This window comes from Saimiri boliviensis, chromosome 3, assembly GCF_048565385.1.
Source record: "Saimiri boliviensis isolate mSaiBol1 chromosome 3, mSaiBol1.pri, whole genome shotgun sequence".
Taxonomy (NCBI): domain Eukaryota; kingdom Metazoa; phylum Chordata; class Mammalia; order Primates; family Cebidae; genus Saimiri; species Saimiri boliviensis.
The window spans coordinates 119,423,516-119,444,956 of record NC_133451.1 but is presented as its reverse complement, the minus strand read 5'-3'; the positions used below and the strand labels follow the sequence as shown (position 1 = coordinate 119,444,956).

The 21,441-nt window shown below is 42.8% G+C and overlaps 1 non-coding gene and 1 pseudogene across 1 annotated transcript; one reads left to right on the top strand and one right to left on the bottom strand.

Annotated features, from left to right (window-relative positions):
- The first annotated feature begins 1,693 nt into the window (after positions 1 to 1,693).
- LOC101041451 (little elongation complex subunit 2-like) overlaps positions 1,694 to 21,441 on the top strand; it is a 59,749-nt pseudogene continuing 40,001 nt past the window's right edge.
- On the bottom strand, positions 16,608 to 16,746 carry LOC120363686 (U4 spliceosomal RNA). The gene has a single exon (XR_005579143.1). It is a non-coding gene; the product is annotated as a U4 spliceosomal RNA (small nuclear RNA).

Sequence of the window (21,441 nt, the reverse complement as noted above, 5' to 3'; positions counted from 1 at the left end):
TTTACTTAAATAACAACTAGTTTTTCTCTATGAAATGCTTCCAACAGAGAAAAATATAAAGGACTCTAAATTAGATGAAGTAGCTTAGCTAAAATATTCTCTGATGGGCTGTCAGAACTGAAGTAGTTAAACACACTGTGTGGGTTAGATTTTGCTACATAACAAACCACCTAACCTCACTGGTTTAACATGACAACCGTTTATGTAACTCATCCTATGAAAGCAATTTCAGCTGCACTCTGCTTGGAAGTTCTGGTCCAGGCTAGACTCACGTGAGCATCTGTGATAGCCTTGGTCAGCTCCGGGATCATCCAAGACCTCCTGGCCACTCAGGTAACTGGCGGTCAAATCATGGTTGGCTCAGGGCTGAGCTCAGTGGTTCATGCCTGTAATCCCAGCACTTTGGGAGGCTGAGGCAGGTAGATCACCTGAGGCCAGGAGTTCGAGACCAGCCTGACCAACATGGTGAAACCTCATCTCTACTAAAAATACAAAAATTAGCTGGGCATGGTGGCGTGCGCCTGTAGTCCCAGATACTCAGGAAGCTGAGACAGAAGAATTGCTTTAACCCGGGAGGCAGAGGTTGCAGTGAGCTGAGATCACACCACTGCACTCCAACCTGGGCAACAACGTGAGACTCCATCTCAAAACATTGACTTAGTTGTTGGGGGCAGTCATCTCATCCTCCAGAGGGCTGGTCGGGGTGTATTTGCATAGTGGTCTTGGGTCTCCAAATGCATCAAAAAACATGCTTCAGTGCACAAGTACTTCTCAAGTTGCTGCAAGACCCATATTTGCTAGTGCCCCACTTGTCAAAGCAATCCAGTTTCCAATCCCAGCGGCTGTGTCAGAGGACACGACCAAAGTGAATGGAGACAGAGTGAGAGCAAGTTGGAGCCACCGCTGCCATCAACCCACCCTGTGCTGCTGCCTGAGCTGTCCCTCAGCACTCCCACCTGCCTGTCAATAGAGGCACTGCCTCCTCATTTCTAGAGTAGGGCTGTATTTGTGAATACTTCAGTAGCCTTTGCCTAGTTCCTGATAACAAAATAAAGGTACCGTTATGAAAATATTTTCATTCCCTTGCTGTAATTTAAAAGTCTCCACATTTTTCTAATATGTGAATTTTAAGTTTTCAGTTTATACTCTGTAGCTGTTTTTCGAGCTCTAGGTTTAAGCAATTTTCCTGCCTCAGCCTCCCAAGTAGCTGAGACTACAGGCACGCACCACCATGCCCAGCTAATTTTTGTATATTTTAGTAGAGATGGGGTTTCACCATGTTGGCCAGGATGGTCTTGATCTCTTTACCTCGTGATCCGCCTGCCTCAGCCTCCCAAAGTGCTGGGATTACAGGCATGAGCCACCATGCCCGGCCAGAAGGGTACAATCTTTTAAAAGAAAAAAAAAAAAAAAAAAAAACAATCTTATGAGCAGGCTCAAGAACGCTTGGAGTCCCAAGGAAGGCACCAAATGTGACTTCCCTTTTGCTCTCACGCACACAGTGCTTTGCACAGACGCCCACCCAGACGAAGGGCATCAGGACCCGGCCGCGCTGGGTGTTGCCTCCACCCCCTCCCCCATCCTTGCTGTCATCCAGCTTCTCCTCCCTGCGTCACCATCTCCTCGGGTGTTTCCACTCCTCCATCTGCGGGAAAGTGCGGTGATGCCTCCAGGTCGTGGGTAGAAGCCCCACATGGGCCTGGTGAAGCTGAGCGCGCTGGATGTGCAGGAATCCTGCTGGAGCCCAGGAAAAGTAGCTGCACCCTGTGACCGCACGTGGCCCAGGAATCAGCGAGCAGAGGGTCTGTGTTTTTGTCTCAGCTGTCAGTGCAAGGTTCACAGGTGCCTGATGGCCTTGGAGCCCTGGAGGGCCGGGGAAGTCGTCAAGCACTTGAGCTTGCAGAGAGGGGCGGAGAGGCTGCTGGCCAGAGATGTGAGCACGAAGCGGGCAGGTGGCCGAAAGACAGGGCTCCTCTGGGAACTGGCAGCTGAGACCAAACAAATGACAGACACGTCCAGACACCCCTGTGCAGAGGTGACTCTCACCAAGGGCAGGAAACCTCTCCACCTCACACACGTGGCGCCGGGAGGGCCGCCAAGAGTCTGACTTGACTCTGGACCAAGGGGGTGTTTAAATTGCCACAGGAGACTTTGAATATTAATATGCTGAGTTTTCACTACTTGATGGAAAAATCCAAAAAATAAAAATGACATTCAGCAATAGAAGAAATAAAATGGCCATTTTTCACCCATGAAATTGGTCTGGGAATTTTTATCTGCTCTGCCCACAAAGCCTCTCCTTGTGCCTTTGCGCTCGCTCTCTCTCTCTCTGTCTGTCTGTCTCTGTCTCTCTCTCTCTCTCTCTCAACCAAGACCCCACTCTACCAAAGCAGAAGGGATATACAGACAGTAGGATGAGATGCATGAAAGATATCCTGCCAGGCCAGGCGTGGTGGCTCATGCCTGTAATTCCAGCACTTTGGGAGGATGAGGGGGGGGCGGAACATGAAGTCAGGAGTTCAAGACCAGCCTGACCAACATGATGAAACCCCATCTCTACTAAACAACGACAAAAAAAAAAAAAAAAAAAAAATTAACTGGACACGGTGACATGTGCCTGTAATCCCAGCTACTCAGGAGACTGAGACAGAAGAGTCACTTGAACTGGGAGGCGAAGATTGCAGTGAGCTGAGATCATACCACTGCACTCTAGCCTGGGTGACAGAGCAAGCTCCATATCAGAAAAAAAAAAAAAAAAAAAAAAATCATCCTGCCAAATTTGAGTGACGGAAAGAATATTTTTATGATCATTATTGCAGGTATGTTTTGGTATGGTATTCAAAAGCCTATCTTGGCTATAATGATTAATGTAACATCATTAGGGAAGAAACCCTCCTCTTCCTTTCTTTACTCACAGAATAGTGGAATAAAAATGTCCGTGAATAAACTCATTGTTTTGCCAATGATAAGAAAGCATTTTCTTAAGAAAAATTAGAATCCTCCATTTTCCATTCCTGCTAATTATTTGGATTTAACTCTTGGATGTGCTTTCTAAATTAAAGTCTACCAGGATATACCGAAGGCAAATAGAAGAATTTGACAAAAAAAAATCATTAGTTAATCTAATTCCAAAGAGCAGAACTTTCTAGAAGAAATTAACAGTGAAAGGATTATTCTATCAAAATATTTTTAATTTTAAAATGCTGAAGTCAAAAGACTGACTATGTCCTAAAAGGAAATAAAGAATCATCAATAGCTTTACTGACTGCCATTTCTTAAGTTTTATTAGTGTTTTGAAAAACCTTTTTACATCTGTTATCAGAATTTGAGAGAAAATATTGATTTACTATCTTGACCTACTCAAGCTAAAAATATATTACTGAAACCATTTTAATCAAATGTTTGTAAGTTATATATTGCTTAAATTTTCAAATGACATGTTTTAGTAAATATTGATTTTAACAAAAGCATTTTATCCCTTGAAAGTTGACAGAAACTTTTAGTTTCTTTTCTTAAAGACAATTAAATACAACAACAAGCTTTGTTGAAAGAAAACAATGGCAAAATTCAATTAACTAAATACAGCCAACCTCCTGAAATGACTATTATGAAGACTAACAACATAAGAAATCAGCAATTGCACAATGGTTATTATTCCAGTCCAAATTATGATTAGAATTGTGTACAATATCCTAGTCAAAACGAATTTCTTATTTGTTCCCAATTCCGGATAGAAACCATAAAGTAAATCACAAACAGAGCTAAGTTTATTTTGCCTGTAATGTCTGGCCTTGTGATCACTGTGGCTGATGAATCTAATGAGATGTCAGAATCCATGAACCACAGGCCAATCAGGTGAATGACAAGCGTGAAGTCCAACCCTTTTTCCAAGGTAAAGATACGCTGAATTTGAGGTGTTTATTGCTTTAGCGTTCCATGATTTAAGACGATCATCAGAGGTCATATCCTTCTCTCTTTCGAATCTATGGTTCTGCGATGCCTACAAATTGTAAATGATAGACAAAGCTTTCACAGATTTGCTCTGAATTATTGGGTATACAATCCAAGCCCATGTGGAACTTTCCCTTATAGAACTCCTCAGGGCTGAGTGCTCCCCACATATTTGCCAGCATGATTGAACTGAGACTGTACAGGGAAGTGAGAGCCTAGAAATATAATGGATGGACTTCAGCCACCACCTATCCGATATGAGCACACAATCCAGAGAGCACCAGAGCCAGTAAGTCAGGCTGATTAATGGAAGTGAGCAGCTCAGAGTAAGTGGCAGTCCAAAGACAATAAATCTCGTAGTGTAGCCAAGTTCTAGCCTGCTCTTTTGAGGAAGATGGGGAGGCAAATGTTCGGCACAGTGACAACAACTGTGAGAAATACACTCTCCCAGACAAGTGTGTGTAATCCAAATGCACGTACAGACAACATCCCTGACTACTAACAGAAATGAGGAGAAACACAAATCAGAACACGAAACACTGCGACGTCTCATTTTAGAAAAAGACAATGTCGTTATTTGAAGTAAAAACATTTTCAAATTTTCAATGCGGTGTTTTAAAACATGAACGTGCTGAAGACAAATGTAAGAATTTAACAAAATAATGTCAGTTAATCTGATTCCAAAGAGCTGAACTTTCCTGGCGAAATTAACAATCGAAGGAATATTCCATCAAAGATATTTCTAATTTTAAAATGCTGAGGTCCAAAGACAGATTACGTCCTAAAATGGAATGAGCTATACTTCTTTTAATCTTGAGACTGGAAAAGTTTTTCGGAGATGAGAATCCTTTCTGAAAAATTACTATGTCGAATGTTCAAATACACACACATACACATCTGCTAACTGCTCTTCTGTTGATCTTGGCTTCTCCAAATGCTGTGATGATTATAATAATCCATCTGGGGAAAGAGGATCTTCAATTTCATTACATTCTGAACAGGGGTTCATAGATTTCACTTGGCTTCCTAAACACTGAAGTTGGGAGATCCAAACTTTTAGTGGAAGTGATTTGAAGGGTAGAATACAGTCCTCAATACTGGCTGAAACACAGTAAGGCTGTGTACAAGGTCAGAAGCCCAGGGATATTGCAAAGCAGGAAGACTACAAGTCCTGACTCTGCCAGGCCAGTGGCCCATTCCCTGTCTTCCAGACAATGAAGTATCATGTGGTTATTGGAAGTCATAGGTGGGAGGTCGGTAGGGTCTCCCCTCAGACACGGAGAATAAAGAGCGAAAATAAGGCACTAATTCTCTTTGAAAATCTTTTTTTCTTTCTTTCTTCAGAGCCAGAACAGCTGGAAAATATTTAAGCAGGACTCAGCCCTGAAATATCTTTTCTCGGTGTCCTAGGGAAATTTTTTCAGAGCAAATGCATGAAAACAGCACTAGATTGCAGAGTATAGAATCCCAGAATATCCTGGCAAACTTTACACAGATGATAAAAATGGTCACTACTTACAGAGGGCTTCTTATCTACCAGGAACTGTAGATACACTGTATCATTTAATCCTCTCAGCAACCCTTGGAGATAGGATCCGTGTCTTACAGATAAAAAAGTAAAGTGTGTTTCCTGCTTTCCCAAGATTATACAGCTGGGGAGAGGAGGGGCCTACATTTAGGATCACCGCAGCTGGTTTCAAAGAATATGTGAAAAGATGCTTATGGGTTGGGGAAGCCATGCTCAGGTCAGAAACATCTCCAACCTAAAACACTTGGAACTAACATTTTAAAATCAAGCCAGAGAAAAATTAGTTCTGTACTTATTTTTTACATTTTAATTTAACTTTAATTTTGTGTGGTCATTATTTCTTTTCCTTTTTTTCAGATGGAGTCTTGCTATGTCGCCAGGCTGGAGTGCAGTGGCACGATCTCAGCTCACGGCAACCTCCGTCTCCCGGGTTCAAGCGATTCCCCTGCCTCAGCCTCCTTGTGTTGTTATTATTTCTGTACTACTACTCTCCTTCACCTTTAAAACAATCGACAGAGAACTAGGCAAAAAAGAAGGTGAGAAACTTAATCTGTTGCTGGCCTGACTGAGGTTCAGATCCGAGGGCTGCAGGGAGCGTTCTAACGTGACCGAAGCAGGTGCCTTCAGACTCAGGGATGCCAACATACCCTCCAGGACGGAGTGATCATTGCAAAGAGCAGATTGCAGGCTATTCAGTGAGCAAGCGGTTGGGGTTTCTGACCAGAACAATTTGCATTTGAATTACCCATTTTGGACAAAATGAGCACAAACAGAGGGAAGAAGGGAACATGATACAAGGTTAATAATCTCAACTTGAGATGTCCCCAAAAGACAGGTTGAACAGATAGACTGAAGGTGACAGTAGGGAGGATAGGGCTGGTGGCTAACACCTCAGGAACTCTTGGTTTAGAATCAGATTTCACTAATTGAAAGCAATAAAATGAGGCAGTAAAACAAAGGCTTCCGGAAGAAAGGAGGAACTGGTATAGGGGAAAGCTCAAAATCCTAGTGATGCCAAGATATTGAGTTAATTAGGTTAGGAAAAAAGTATTCATGAATAAGGTAATTGAACTCTACAACTCGGTAGGCTTTTTTTTTTTTTTCCCTGAGAGTATCTGAACTACAACTTATCATTGTAAAATCTCATATCTACCACTAGAACTGAAGCAGCAGAGTTCCCTGACCCCCTTTGCAGGACATGTGACAGGGTTGTGGCTCATATGTTCTGCCACTGCACACTCAAACCCCTTATGGGAGGGAGAGACACAGGCAGACAGGTGCAGGAGCCAGGGCGCGTGTGTTTTGGGCTCCAGCCCCACAGTAGCATCTAAGGGTGGGTGCCTGCAACTCCGAAAGCCCAAGCGGAAGTGTGTTACAGTGCACTCTTTCAGCTTTGCTGTCTGCAAACAGCTCAAGTGTTAACCAGCTCAATGCCCTCTTGGTACACAGGTCTTTGTCCAGAATCCAGGAACAATCAGGTTGTACACGGACTGGAAGGATGAATGTGGGGGCTTTACTGAGTGGTGGAGGTGGCTCTCAGTGGGATGAATGGGGAGCTGGAAGGGAGATGGTGTTGGAAGGTGATCTTCCCCTGGAGTTTGGCCGTCCAGCAGCCTCTCCAACAATCCTCAGCCAAACTTCTCTCAATGTTCAAATGTTCCATCTGTTCTCTCTGCCATGCCATTCTGCTGTTCTTCTGCTCTTTGTCATTTCCTTATCTGCTTCTGGAGCCTGGGGTCTGGGGTTTATATGGTATGAGACAGTGGGGCATGGCAGGTGAAAAGGCAACTTTTGGGCAGGAAAACAGGAGTGTCCATTCCCACTTAGGTCTGTGGGTTTCCAGGCTTGAAGGCGGGGCCTTTGCCAGGGCACCATCATCTTCTACCTAGTATTTCCCTGTCTCCTGTCTGTATCAGAAATATAAACTTTAGTTCAGTATTAATTCAGTGGGGGAAAAAGCATTAGTTAAATCTTCCAACCTTATAGTTTAATGTTAACATTTAATTTCACTACTAAAATAAATGATTAATATCACTACCCTGAAACTTGATACTTTTTTTTTTTTTTTTTGAGATGGAGTCTTGCTCTGTCCCCCAGGCTGGAGTGCAGTGGCATGATCTCTGCTGACTGTAACCTCCGCCTCCCAGATTCAAGCGATTCTCCTACCTCAGCCTCCTGAGTAGCTGGGACAACAGGTACACACGGCCTCTGCCTGGCTAATTGTTTGTGCTTTAGTAGAGACAGGTTTCACTGTGTTGCCCAGGCTGGTCTCCAACTTCTGAGCTCAGGCAATCCGCCCTCCTCAGCCTCCCAAAGTACTGAGATTACAAGCGTCAGCCACCATGCCTGGCTGATAAATTTTAATATCATATCTCTACACTCACACAATTACAAGTAATAAATATACTAATTTTAAAAAAGGAAACTATTATAAAAAATTTTCTTAAAACTATCCCTGATCGAAATTTTGGTTAAATGTGGTAGTGTAAGCACAAATGTTATCTGCTCACCCTTAAGAAAATCAACTAAGAGGAGGGCAAATTAATTTAAACCTGCATAAGCCCACTGGGACAAAAAGAATGGGAGAAGTAATATTAGAAGATTAAAAGTTTAACTTTTCTTTGAAATTTAACTGACTGGTGGGCATTAATTTAGTAGAAAAAAGGAAGCTGCAATGTAAGAAGAAAAGAAATGTGATTCACTCAGAGAATCTGAGAAAGTTTTATACCTTGGAGTCAGCAAATAAGCAACCTTGGTGCATTGAGTGAGACATGAGGCTAAAATTCAGAAATGAAGTGATAACATGCATTCTAATTCACGGAACACAAGACTGTTCCCCAGAAGGCTACATTCAGATGTTATCGCCAAGGAGGAGATTCTCCTTTAGACACTGGAGTCCGGTGATGCCAGACAAAAAGGACCACTCTGTTAAGGAGACCACTGGCCAACTAAGAAATAACAGAAGGTTAATCACAGTTAAAGCCCCCTGCAATGGACCACTAAGACTGCTTAATTTCACTCAAGAACCAACAGAGGCTTTGTCTAATCTCCGGGCTGTGGGGTGTGGACCTCAGCGGGGGGTGGCCCTTCTTCTGGACCAGACAGTCCAGGGAAATCTGTGGGTCAAACGTTCCATTCACACATTCCTCTCTCACGACTCAGAGCCCTTGTTTCTGTCCTCTCACTTTGTGTAGGACCCCTTTTAGGGCTGAGACTTTAGCCTATAGTGAGTTAAATCATGGTCTTCAAAAAAATATATCCATGTCCTAGTCCCCCTAAGCTGTGCCTGTGACCTTATTTAGGAAAATGTTCTTTGCAGATATAATAAAAGTAAGGATCTCAAGATGAGATCATCTGACACTGAGGAAAGAGATGCAAGTATCCAAGATGGCCTTCCCCCTTGACTTCCACACTGCATTTCAATGGAAGAAAAGGCTGGCCAGCAGGAGCCTCCTAAATCGCCTTCTTAGAGATAGCAGGTGCCGTATGGGGGAATCTTTCCAGAAGGCATTATTTTTGCTTAAGATCAAACCCCCGTCCCATGCCTACTCCATGGACCAAGACCCTTTCACATGTGATTTCTAAGGCTGTAAACCCAAGACCCTTTCACGTGTCATATCTAGGGTGTAAGCCTATACAAAGGCAGGGATTCTCTTTGTGAGAGGAGCTGGACTGATAGAGAGCTCCGTGGCCTTGCTCCCGGCCAGAATCAGTCACCTCCTCCTCCCTAGTTCAGTGTCCAGAGGTCTATTTCTCACGGTCACTCCTGCTTCAATACAAAAGAGAAGACACACACAAAAGAGAAGACACACAGAGAGGATGGCCATGTCACGGCGCAGGCAGAGGCGAGTGTTGCAATCAAGAGTGCAGAGAAGAGAAGACAAGGGTTGGGTCCAAGCACACGCACCCAGCTTCTTGCTCTAGGCGATTCTCTGTTTTGCCCTCCACCAAGGCAGAACAAGAGTACTGAAGCCTTGTTGTCCCTCTGGACCATGGCCTCCACCGACCACAAAACGAAGCCCTTCTTGGCCTCACTCTCAGCCCACACTCAATCCTGTGGATGCACGAAAAGGGGAGACACGAAAAGATAAAGTGAAAGAGAAGGGGCCTCTTAGTCTCCAGTCCCAGGGGCTGAAATCGTGGCTGAATGGAAACCGTTCCATGTCTTATTCCAGGAACCTCTAATTGAGACATTATTTGGGAAAAGGGCCACCGAAGATATAATTAAGGCTTTGAGGTGGGGTCATTTTGGATCATCCGGGGGGACCTCAAATCCTTCCAGGACACACGGGAGAGAGTGGTGTGGTCACCTTTAACGTGGAGACTGTATTTTCATTCAGGTATGGCGAGGCTGTGAAAGAGACGTAAAAGTGTCAGGACCCCCAACTCACTATGCCGAAGGAAAACGTGAAGCTTAGCAGCCAAGTCAGGCAAAAACTGCCTTCCATTTTGTTCCTAAGTAGACAGCTGCGAACATAGAAGGCTACCTGTCTACCCCGCGACCTCCCGCACAAAGTGCTCACAAGGAAATTTCCCTGGGAGAATTTCCCTAAGACAATTCTGTTCTATTTCACCTTGATGATGTAAATTAGCAGCTTAGCTTCACAAGTACCTTGACAAAGGCGGGCCCAGAAGTCATCCTTTGGCTCACCTGAGAGGCATGCACATCTGAGCGCCCCCTCTCCTCCACTTTAACTTATCTTGTGCAGAAATGTGGACTCACCAGCACTGGACGAATGCGCAACTCGGTGCTCCTCCACCCCTCCTTTCACGTAAGAGGCAGGTTCCGTAAGTGCTGCAACCATGGCCTCTTTTGTCTACCTCCTCTCTTTTTCCCCTCTTTCCTCGACTGCCCAGGTTTTTTCCCTTTAAATCTGGGGTGTCCAATCTTTTGGCTTCGCTGGGCCATGCTGGAAGAATTGCCTTGGGCCACACATAAAATCCACTAACACTAACAAAGCTGATGAGCTAAAAAACAAAAATCACACACGCACACACAAAAGCATCATTTTAAGTCAGTTTACTAATTGGCTAATTCCAGCTGGGCCTCCTTCAAAGTGGTCCTGGGCTTCCTGAGGCCCATGGGCTGTGGGCTGGACAAGCTTGCTTTAAATGCTGAAGTCCTCAAACCCTCTTCTCACGGCCCCACTGGGGAGGAACCTTGCTTTATACATGAAGTGATCAGACCTCCATATGCAAGCCCGGACCCAGAAAGTCTGGAGTGCTGCCTGGCTCGCTGCTCACCCCCCAGCCCCCACCAGCACTCACCAGCATCCCTGGGAGCTTCCCTGAACCTCGAGCTTCTCTCCGCACCCCGCCAGCTTCTGTTACAATAATGTGAATACTCCTCACCTCACCTGCCATCTTAACTGTTACTATGATAATGTGAATACTCCTCACCCCACCTGCCATCTTAACTGTTACTGTGATAATGTGAATACTCCTCACCCCACCCACCATCTTAACTGTTACCATGATAATGTGAATACTCTTCACATCACCTGCCATCTTAACTGTTACTATGATAATGTGAATACTCCTCACCCCACTGGCCACCTTAACTGTTACTATGATAATGTGAATACTCCTCACCCCACCCGCCATCTTAACTGTTCTGACAATGTGAATACCCCTCACCCCACCTGCCATTTTAGCTGTTACTATGATAATGTAAATACTCCTCACCCCACCCGCCATCCTGTTACTATGATAATGTGAATACTCCTCACCCCACCCACCATCTTAACTGTTACTATAATGTGAATACTCCTCACCCCACCCGCCATCCTGTTACTATAATGTGAATACTCCTCACCTCACCCGCCATCCTGTTACTATGATAACGTGAATACTCCTCACCTCACCTGCCATCCTGTTACTATGATAATGTGAATACTCCTCACCCCACCCGCCATCCTGTTACTATGATAATGTGAATACTCCTCACCCCACCCGCCATTTTAACTGTTACTATGATAATGTGAATACTCCTCACCCCACCCGCCGTCTTGTTACTATGATAATGTGAGTACTCCTCACCTCACCCGCCATCTTAACTATTGCTATGATAATGTGAATACTCCTCGCCCCATCCACCATCTTAACTGTTACTACGATAATGTGAATACTCCTCACCCCACCCACCATCTTAACTGTTACTATGATAATGTGAATACTCCTCACCCCACCCACCATCTTAACTGTTACTATGATAATGTGAATATTCCTCGCCCGTATCCCCACCACTGTAACTGATCTTACTCTGTAACACCCCTGCCCCTGAAAACTTGCCCCTACCCATGAAACCAATTCCCACCCCTACTCCCTTCACCAGTCCTTTCTCGGATTCAGCCTGCTTGTACCCAAGCATGAAATAAAATGGCCTTGTTGCCCACACAAAGCCTGTTTGGAAGGTCTCTTTATTAAATGCATTTAATCTTCAGTACTATTGGATACGAATAACAATAAGTTTGTAAATATTAGTGAATACATTTCACAGAGAGAGAGACTCTGACTCTAAATAAAATAAATAAATAAGTGGTATTTATTTATAGCATTTACATCTAGAGAATGCTTTTTTATTTTAGACAGAGTCTTCCTCTGTTGCCAGGCTGGAGTGCAATGGCTCGATCTCAGGTCACTGCAACCTCTGCCTCCTGGGTTCAAGTGATTCTCCTGCCTCAGCCTCCCTAGTAACTGGGACTACAGGTGCGTGCCAGCATGCCCAGCTACTGTTTTGTATGTTTAATAGAGACAGGGTTTCATCATGTTGGCCAGGATGGTCTCCATATCCTCACCTCGTGATCTGCCTGCCTCAGCCTCCCAAAGTGCTGGGATTACAGGTGTGAGCTACCGCGCCCAGCTGAGAATGCTTTAAGTCTTAATTTGTTAGCCAATGGTGTAGTCACTAACTGTGTTTTCAAATCTAAAAATGCTGCTGGTAAATTGTGACTGCTGACCTGGCACTAAAAAAGTTTAAACTTATATATTTTTGTCCTAGGAAAATGGTAGTACTTTTCTGATTATGGAACAGAGACATGTGTATTCATTTTCTGCTTGTTATAAACATCTACAGAAAGCTGGTATTAGATGGAAACTATTTTCAGGAGCCGTTAATGCTATGACTGTATAAGTCCATGAAATTGGCGGGCCACTCTCAAGTTATATCACTGATGAGCTGCTCGTATTCTAAGTGGAGATCTCCCTGCAGTTACATCCCTTTCCTGTCTTGTAGCTCTGTTAAATACCGATCTTTCTCTTTTGCAGGGAGGAATGTGATTAAAGAGCTCTTGTCCGCATATTAGAAACTGGTCCTGACCAGACCTCTGAGGACCGCAGCAGCACATTGAAGTATTTTATAAATAATATATGAACCTCAGAGGTCTGGTTTGGGGAGATACTCACTTTTCTCCACCTGTGCACCACAGTTCATTTGTCAACAGCAATACCAGCACATACAGTTCTGCTCTGGGTGGGTAAAGCTACACCTTAAACAAACACAGAAGTAGGAGTGCCCCAGTGCAGCTCAGCTGCCTCAACACCACTTTCGGTAATTTGGGAGCAAACCGTGTTGACCATGAACGTTGGCAGATCACGCACAGAAAAGAAGTGTTAGAATTCCTTTTTATAAATGATAAATATTACCACAAAATGATAAAAATGGAAGGTGGTTTTGAATGTTGGCAAAACTGGCCAAGAACTTTAATTAGGACAGTATCTTCCCAGCAACTGCTCTAAAAACCGTAACGTTTAGAATGCTCTGGGCACCAGATGTGGCAGAGTAGCTGAGACTAGAGGCACCCACCACCACGCCCGCTAATTTACGCATTGTATTCTCACACATGTTGCATGAGACTTGTCGATGCAATTTCTAGGATAACAGCCTCAAAAAATAAATAAAAAGTTGCACATGCATTATATTTGCTTTTTAAATTATATAGGATTTAAAAGATTTTATGGCCAGATATATTGAGCAGAGCAACAACTTTTAACAGAATACAGGGACTAAACAGAACTGATCTATTTATACATTGTTCACAAATATTCCAAGTTCTTGCTTGTATCATTTTGCCGTTCATAAAAAGACTAAATAATAACACAGTGTTAACAGAAAAACTTCAGTTGAATTAAACTTTTGGGTTTTTTGGAGACGGAGTTTCGCTTTTGTTGCCCAGGCTGGAGTGCAATGGTGCAATCTCAGCTCACTGCAACCTCTGCCTTATGGGGTTCAAGCAGTTCTCCTGCCTCAGCCTCCCAAGTAGCTGGGATTACAGGTGTGCACCACCAGACCTGGCTAATTTTTGTATTTTTAGTAGAGATGGGAGTTTCACCATGTTGATCAGGCTGGTCTTGAACTCCTGACCTCAGGTGATCCACCCTCCTCAGCCTCCCAAAGTGCTGGGATTATAGACATGAGCCATCAGGCCCTGCCAGCTGAATTAAATTTAAAGGAGTTTAATTGAGCAATAAAGGATTGTGAATCAGCCCCAGAATCACAACGGATTCAGAGAGAGACTACACAGCCACATGATGGAAGAAGACTTATAGACGAAAAAAGGGAAATGATGTACAGAAATCAGAAGTGAGTTACAGAAACAGCTGGATTGGCTACAGGTCTGCCTTGCTGGAACACAGTTTGAACCCTCAGCGGTGCATGAGTGTCTGAAGAATGGCTGCTGGACTGGCCAGCACCCAGCGACTGTCACTGGTGCAGACTCCTAAGTTAGGTGTTCAATCTTGTTGGCCTGTTAGGTTAGGTTATGGTTCATCTACAAGGACTTAAATATACAAGTATCGAGTCCTTCCCAGGCCACATTAACAATGGTTAACTCTTTTTTACAGTTTTTTACAGTTTGAAGTGGATGTGCTCTTAAGTTATTCCTTACATTTCTTTATCTTAGAAATTCCTAGCCTTTAAAGTAACAAATTCTACTTTTAGTTTTTTATTAGTGCTTTCTGGCCAAGACTACTATAATATTTATTAGAAATCATACATTAATTTTATCTCAAATAATTATTTGATAATAATGCCTATTTGATAAAATGTGATTTTACATGTAACTACACATTAAAATTGTAAGTGCCTTAACATATATAATAATGGCCTGTATTTATAAAACCTACATTTTTCTAAATATAGAACATTATAAATATAGACCATTTATAAAAACTATGTTGGTGGCTCACGCCTATGTTGGTGGCTCATACCTGTAATCCCAGCACTTTGGGAGGCTAAGGTGGGTGGGTCACGAAGTTAGGAGTTCTAGACCAGCCTGGCCAATATGATGAAACCCCATCTCTACTAAAAAATACATAAAATTAGCTGGGCGTGGTGGTGCGTGCCTGTGGTCCCAACTATTCAGGAAGCTGAGGTGGGAGAATCACTTGAACCCGAGAGCGGAGGTTGCAGTGAGCTGAGATCGCACCACTGCCCTCCAGACTGGGTGACAGAGTGAAATCCCGTCTCAAAAAAAAAAAAAAAAAAAAAAGGGAAACATAGTTATTAATAAGCTGGACATGGCGGTGTGCGCCTGTAGTCCCGGCTACTTGGGAGACTGAGGCAGGAGAATTGCTTTAACTCAGGAAGTGGAGGTTGCAGTGAGCCGAGACTGTGCCACTGCACTCCAGCCTGGCCACAGAACAAGACTCCATCTCTAAATAAATAAAACATAGTTATTAAGAAATGTCCAAAAGTACACTGAAAAATGTTGGGCATTTGTTATTTTTTTTCAAAGTAACTTTCATAATTGCAAGAAAATCAGACATGCCTATTTAGGTATTCACTTATTATGTGAGCAAATCTTTATTGTGACAATTGCAAGATAAGTAAAAAGGAGTAAGACACAACTCACCTTAAAGATGCACAATATATTAACAGACAGATCGTAAATAGTATCATAATGTGATAAAATGTCAAAACAAAACTATGTGGAAAATTCCACAGGAGCACCCAGTAGAGAGTGATTGATTCTAACTAAAGTTTAGGGAAGTCTTTATTGTAATGCTATCATTTGAGGTAGTTTTTGACAAGTCAGTGGAGTTTCATACACAGAGCAATTGCGGAGAGGAGCGAATAGCATAGAGATGAAAAATAAGGTGTGTTTTAGTTACCACAAATATTGAATTTGAGTTAATGCCCACTGTAAAATTTGCACATTACCTACCGAACATACACAAGTGGATGACTGAATAAAAGGGCTAAAGAAATACACAGTGCTAGAAGTATTACATGATCTCGGCAGTGAGTGTGTTTATTCCTGGAGGGCTTGCGTGGACCCTGCTCTATCTCCTTTGACTCTCATCACGTGAAGGCATACCTGACTGATCTGTAAATGCCAGCACGAGCATCTTCTGCACGAGGGCTAGCTCTGACTCTGAAACCTTCCTGGCTACCTTTTCTAGGCCCGAAATGCCGAAGAGTGATCACTCATCAGTACAGCTACAATCAACGGCTAATGGTAATTGTGTGTAAATATTACAATTCCGTTGGCCCATGGGTGGGACTACTCAAAGACGCATTTTACCCTGGCTTCTAGATTTCCACAGCAGGATTAAGCTCCAGTTGCCCATGGTGATAACACCCTTGAAAATAAAGCCTTTTTTGTCAGTATTTTATTTTCTTCCCTATCTCACTTCTATTCTTTATGGATCATCTACTAAATGAACCACATTCACTTGAATGGCTATTTTGGTCTGGGTCTCAGATTGAAATGTACATTGGGATAAAAGGACATGAAACAAAATTAAATTACACAAGCAAGAAATAAATTTTATTTATTGCAAGCCAGTGAAACTTTGAGGTCATTTGCTCAGAAGAATAAGAGGGCCTGAAATGACTAAAAAATAATCTATTAGAGAAAAGAAGTCAACGACAAAATTGGAATAAAAAGGATTGTGTTATAAATAACAAAGAAGGCACCTGGAAAATAGGTGCTTGAATTTACTGTCTGAATTCACCATGGAACACGGGTTGGGCCAAAATGTGGAGATTTAGAAAAGGAAGGAGAATAATGTGGGTTGTCCCGCAGAAAAACAACACAACCACATTTTGCATAAATGTGTGGAAAGAAAATTAAAAGGAAGTGAATCTATATAAAAATGAGTTCAATTTCTTTTTTAAAAAATTCAGTCTCCACAGAGATTGTCAAAAATTGCCAATGTCGACTATACTGAAGTCGTCACGGCAGGGTATTGGGAAAAGTTTTCAATTAGCAATAATCACACCTCGGATAAACTTCATTGGCTACGATACTGCCACTGGCAAAGCTATGAGTTCAATTTCTTAATAGAACCTGCCACTAAAATCTGCTCATCAGCTGAGGCTTCTGTCTCAATAAACATAACCACCGTTCTCCCAGTCACCCAGACACAGTGTGCACCCTTGACCCTTTACCCTTGCCTCTCAGGTCCACTGCCAACCCCTAATCAATGGGCGGATCTTACCAATTCAACTACCTAGATATTCTTAGTCTGTCCCTCCTTTTCACTACACGGCTGCTCTCAGAGTCGGATCCTGACTTTCTCTTGCTTGATCCGTTATAATACTGTGGTTCCTACTCTTCCCTCCTTGAATCCTGGGTACCTCAACCTTATCCTCCACTGTGAGGGGTGATTGGAAACACATCTGACCACATCACTCCCCATGTTAGCACCCGTGCCCAGCCTAAACGGTGGCCCTCAAGGAGAGTGACAGAGACAGTCGGTGGAGATGTAGAAGAAAATATTAGAAACTTTCTATATGTTTATTTCATTCTAAAAAATAAAATACATGGAGAGACCACACAACGTGTAGAGAAATTATGAACACATATAGATACATTAGAGGTGACTGGGAAACTTTCACTAAATGAGTATATAATCAAAAAAGTCTGGAGGTGACCAGCGAAGAGAGAAAATCTGAGTTCCTTCACTCAGCCTGCGTTGCAGCCTCCAACGCCAGCTTCTCACCACCCCACACGACGAACTCCACAGCTGGTAACACCAGGTTTCCTCTCACTCGGCATTGTCTACACAGCAGCATAGTGAGCAGCCTCAGAAGTTAAGGCAGCTTTTCAAACTGAGTCTCCTGCTACACTGCATTCAGCAACCATCACCTTCAGAATCCTCGCCTGAACTTTCACGACAGGCTAAGTGCACCTCAGTGTGTTCTCGGGGCACCCCTTAAATGTTGCCGTCATTGGCCAGGTGCGGTGGCTCATGCCTGTCATCCCAGGACTTTGGGAGGCCGAGGTGGGTAAATCATGAGGTCAAGAGTTTGAGACGAACCTGGCCAATATATGGTGAAACCCCGTCTCTACTAAAAAACCCAAAAATTTGCCAGGCTTGGTGGCCAGCACCTGTAGTTCCAGCTACGTGAGAGGCTGAGGCAACAGAATCACTTGAACCCAGGAGGCAGAGGTTGCAGTGAACTGAGATTGTGTCACTGCACTCCAGCCTGGCAACAGAGCAAGACTCTGTCTTGGAAAATAAGGAAAGAAAAGAAAAACACTGTTTATGTGTCATGTGTCTTTATGCACTGTTTCTTCTCTTCACTGGAAGCATTTTGGGTCAGGAATCATGTTTTATTTATCATAGGATTTCTAGGATCTATAAGAGTATCTGTTAGAAGATTGGGAGCCAGTAATTGTTTGCAGAACTTCTAATATGCTAAAGAATAAATAACTAGAAAGCTATTGCAAAAAGCCCAGGTGTGAAATATAAGGAGGAAGAAAACCCCACGAAATTCTAGGTGGCTTGATTTTTCGGTTTCATATAAACAAGGAACAAATACTGTTCATTGTAAAGGGTCTAAGGTTTCCCCTACTCGCAGTCTAATGAGTTACGTATCATTCTTTCATGGATGTTGGCAAAAGACACAAGACTCTTAGGTTCAAAAAGGGAAATGATGGATACTGAGTTGGAATTCTTTCGCAGCTGCAGAACCTGGAGCTTAGGAAGCTCCAATCTTTTATAATGGACCTTCGATCAGTCTGTTTTCATGCTTCTGATAAAGATGAACTGGGACTGGGAAACACAGAAGAAAGCTTTAATGGACTCAGTTCCACATGGCTTCTACCTCACCATTATGGCAGAAGGTGAAAGGCTCACTCACAGGGCAGCAGACGGGAAGAGAGCTTGTGCAGGCAGAGACTCCCCTTTGTAAAACCATCACATCTCATGAGACTCATTCACTGTCATGAGAATAGAATGAAAGACCCACTCTCATGATTCAATTACCTCTCACCAGGTTTCTCCCACAGCACATGGGAATTGTGGGAACTACAGTTCAAGATGAGATTTGGGTGGGGACACAGACAAACCGTATCAGACCTCAAGTGAGTTTGCTCAAACTTTGCCCTAAAAGCAGTCATTATTTTAACTTTCTGAGACACCAAGAAAACCTGCTCTTTACCCGAGATGGAAAAGCTACCTTAACTTCCAAGGCTGTTCACAATGCCAATATCCTTGAAAACATCATTTGAAAGAAAAGCTGCCAGAGTCTCTGTTTTATTTTTGTGGGTTTGGTTGGTTTTTGAGATGCAGTCTCGCTCTGTCGCCAGGCTAGAGTGCAGTGGTACGATCTCAGCTCACTGCACCGCTGCCTCCTGGGTTAAAGCTATTCCTTTGTCTCAGTCTCCCAAGTAGCTGGGACTGCAGGCACTTGCCACCATGCCCAGCTAATTTTTGTATTTTTAGTGGAGACGGAGTTTCACCGTGTTGGTCAGGCTGGTCTCGATCTCCTGACCTTGTGATCCACCCGCCTCGGCCTCCCAAAGTAGGGGGATTACAGGCATGAGCCACTGCGCCCGGCCGAGTCTCTGTTTACATAACATGTGAATATCTGAAATACTCCTGGGGAATCACCTCTCAAATACAAGTAATTAAAGTATTCTAAAATATACAAGAATATTCTAGAGCATTTGATTTGAACAAACATGTGAAAAGTCTACTTAAAATGACCTGTCCTTATTCTTCTGATTTAACTGGACTTTCACTCATTTGTTACATTTAAAGATAATCCTCCCAATGATCTAAATTAATTAGAAGCTTTGAAAAATGAATTACTTTTATGCTTGAATACAATTATTTTTACTTCCCTTGAACCCAAGTTATTCAATAACTGTATTATTTGCGTATATACAGAAAAGAGGCTTTTTCCCTGAATAGTTTGTATGCTGTGAAGTCAGTGAGTGCCAAAATATTGAGGCCCTTGAAAATCTGTATCTGGATTTTGATGATGATGTCAAAGAACTTGAAACTTGTGGAGTAACTATCACCAAAGCATCAAAGTCACCAAGTCCAGCAATACTTCCACAGTCCCTAACATGGCAGACCCTCCTACAGCCCCCAAAGCAGCAGCTACACCTGTTGCACCAAGAGCACCAGACATTCCTGCTGATTCTAGGTGTTTATCTCAGATTCTGATGGAACAATTGTGAAAGGAGAAACAGCTGGACACTGGTGTGGATGCTGGCCCTGAAGAGTGGAGAGATAGAGATGGTCGGGGGTTCGAATCACGTGGTGAAAAGGTATCAAATTCTGGCGAGCCTTCGATGCAAGATAGTGACCTGAAAACATCTGATGCCTGTTGGAAAATTCTCAGGTAATTGAAACTTCTAATAAAAATGATGTGACTATAGATATGGTACATGCTGATGGCGAAAGACCCAATGTTCTAAAAAACCTAAACAACTCGAAGGAAAACACTAGTACATCAGAAGCAGCTAAAAGTGAAGATACAGTTCTCTGCAGCAGCGATACAGATGAGGAGTGTAAACATAATAGTGATGGAAAGACAGCTGTTGTGGGTTCTAACTTAAATTCTAGACCAGCTAGTCCAAATTCCTCCTCAGGACAGGCTCCTGCATGAAACCAGACTCATACTGATCATGGTCGCGAAGGGTCATGTGTTTAAAAAAAAAAACAAAAACAAAAAAACTATCAAACAAGTATATAAAAAATTTGATCCAGTTGAAAAGATTTTAAAAATGCAGGATGAGTTCTTAAAGCCAATTTCCAGAAAAGTACCCGAATTGCCCTTAATTAATTTAGAAAATTCTAAACGGCCTTCTGTTTCTGAGCAATTGTCTGTCCCTTCAGACACCTCGAGTTGACTGAAATCTGACGGCCTTCTGCATTTCAGAAGCCAGAAGGACGATTGCCATATGAACTTCAGGACTCTGCTAAAAATACATCAGATACCTAGCTCCTCAGGAAGGAAATTTCGTTTATAAGCCATTTAGCACTCAAGACCTATGGTTACTCATGTCCTGGAGTTTCCAGAGGTAGAGACAAGACCATGTTCTAAAAAACGGAAGAAAATCAGAAGACAATTTCCGGTTTATGTAGCACCAAAACCAGAGTATCAAGCTTGGTATGCAGTTGAAGCGCTGCTGAAAGTGAACCTTGTCACTTAGGAGCTGAAAGTTTATTGCATTCCAGCAGCTCATTTTATGTTGGGCATAAATGCATTTACTTCAAAGCTTTTTCTGCTGGAAGAAAATACGTTGGAAGAATTAAAAGAAAAGCTTTGAGCACTCAAGATTTCCCACATTCTAAAGAAATTAAGCAGCTTGCAGGAGGGCACTTGTATTTGAAATATCATTAGAATAGTAGTCATATAACTTAGGTGTCACGATATGTATACTAATCACATCACATTACTTTATTGTTACTAATTTCTGTGAATCTGTCTTATCTTTTAAATTAAATCCAAAGCTTTTTGAGCCAGAACCTTTGTCTTGTATGAGGTATGCTATATACCTGTGTTTGGAGGGAAAATTGAGTGATGCATTTTTTCATAAAACTGGTACACTGAAATACCATTGCTTCATGAAAACACGTTAACCAGAAGTTACTACCCCGGAGCTCCATCTCCAAAGAGTGCGGGTTGGTTAATTTCCATTAGCTCTGTGGCTTTAAGGGTTTCCTATTTTTCAAGACCTTATGTAATTCACTTTACAATAGGGTGACTGGATTAGGTG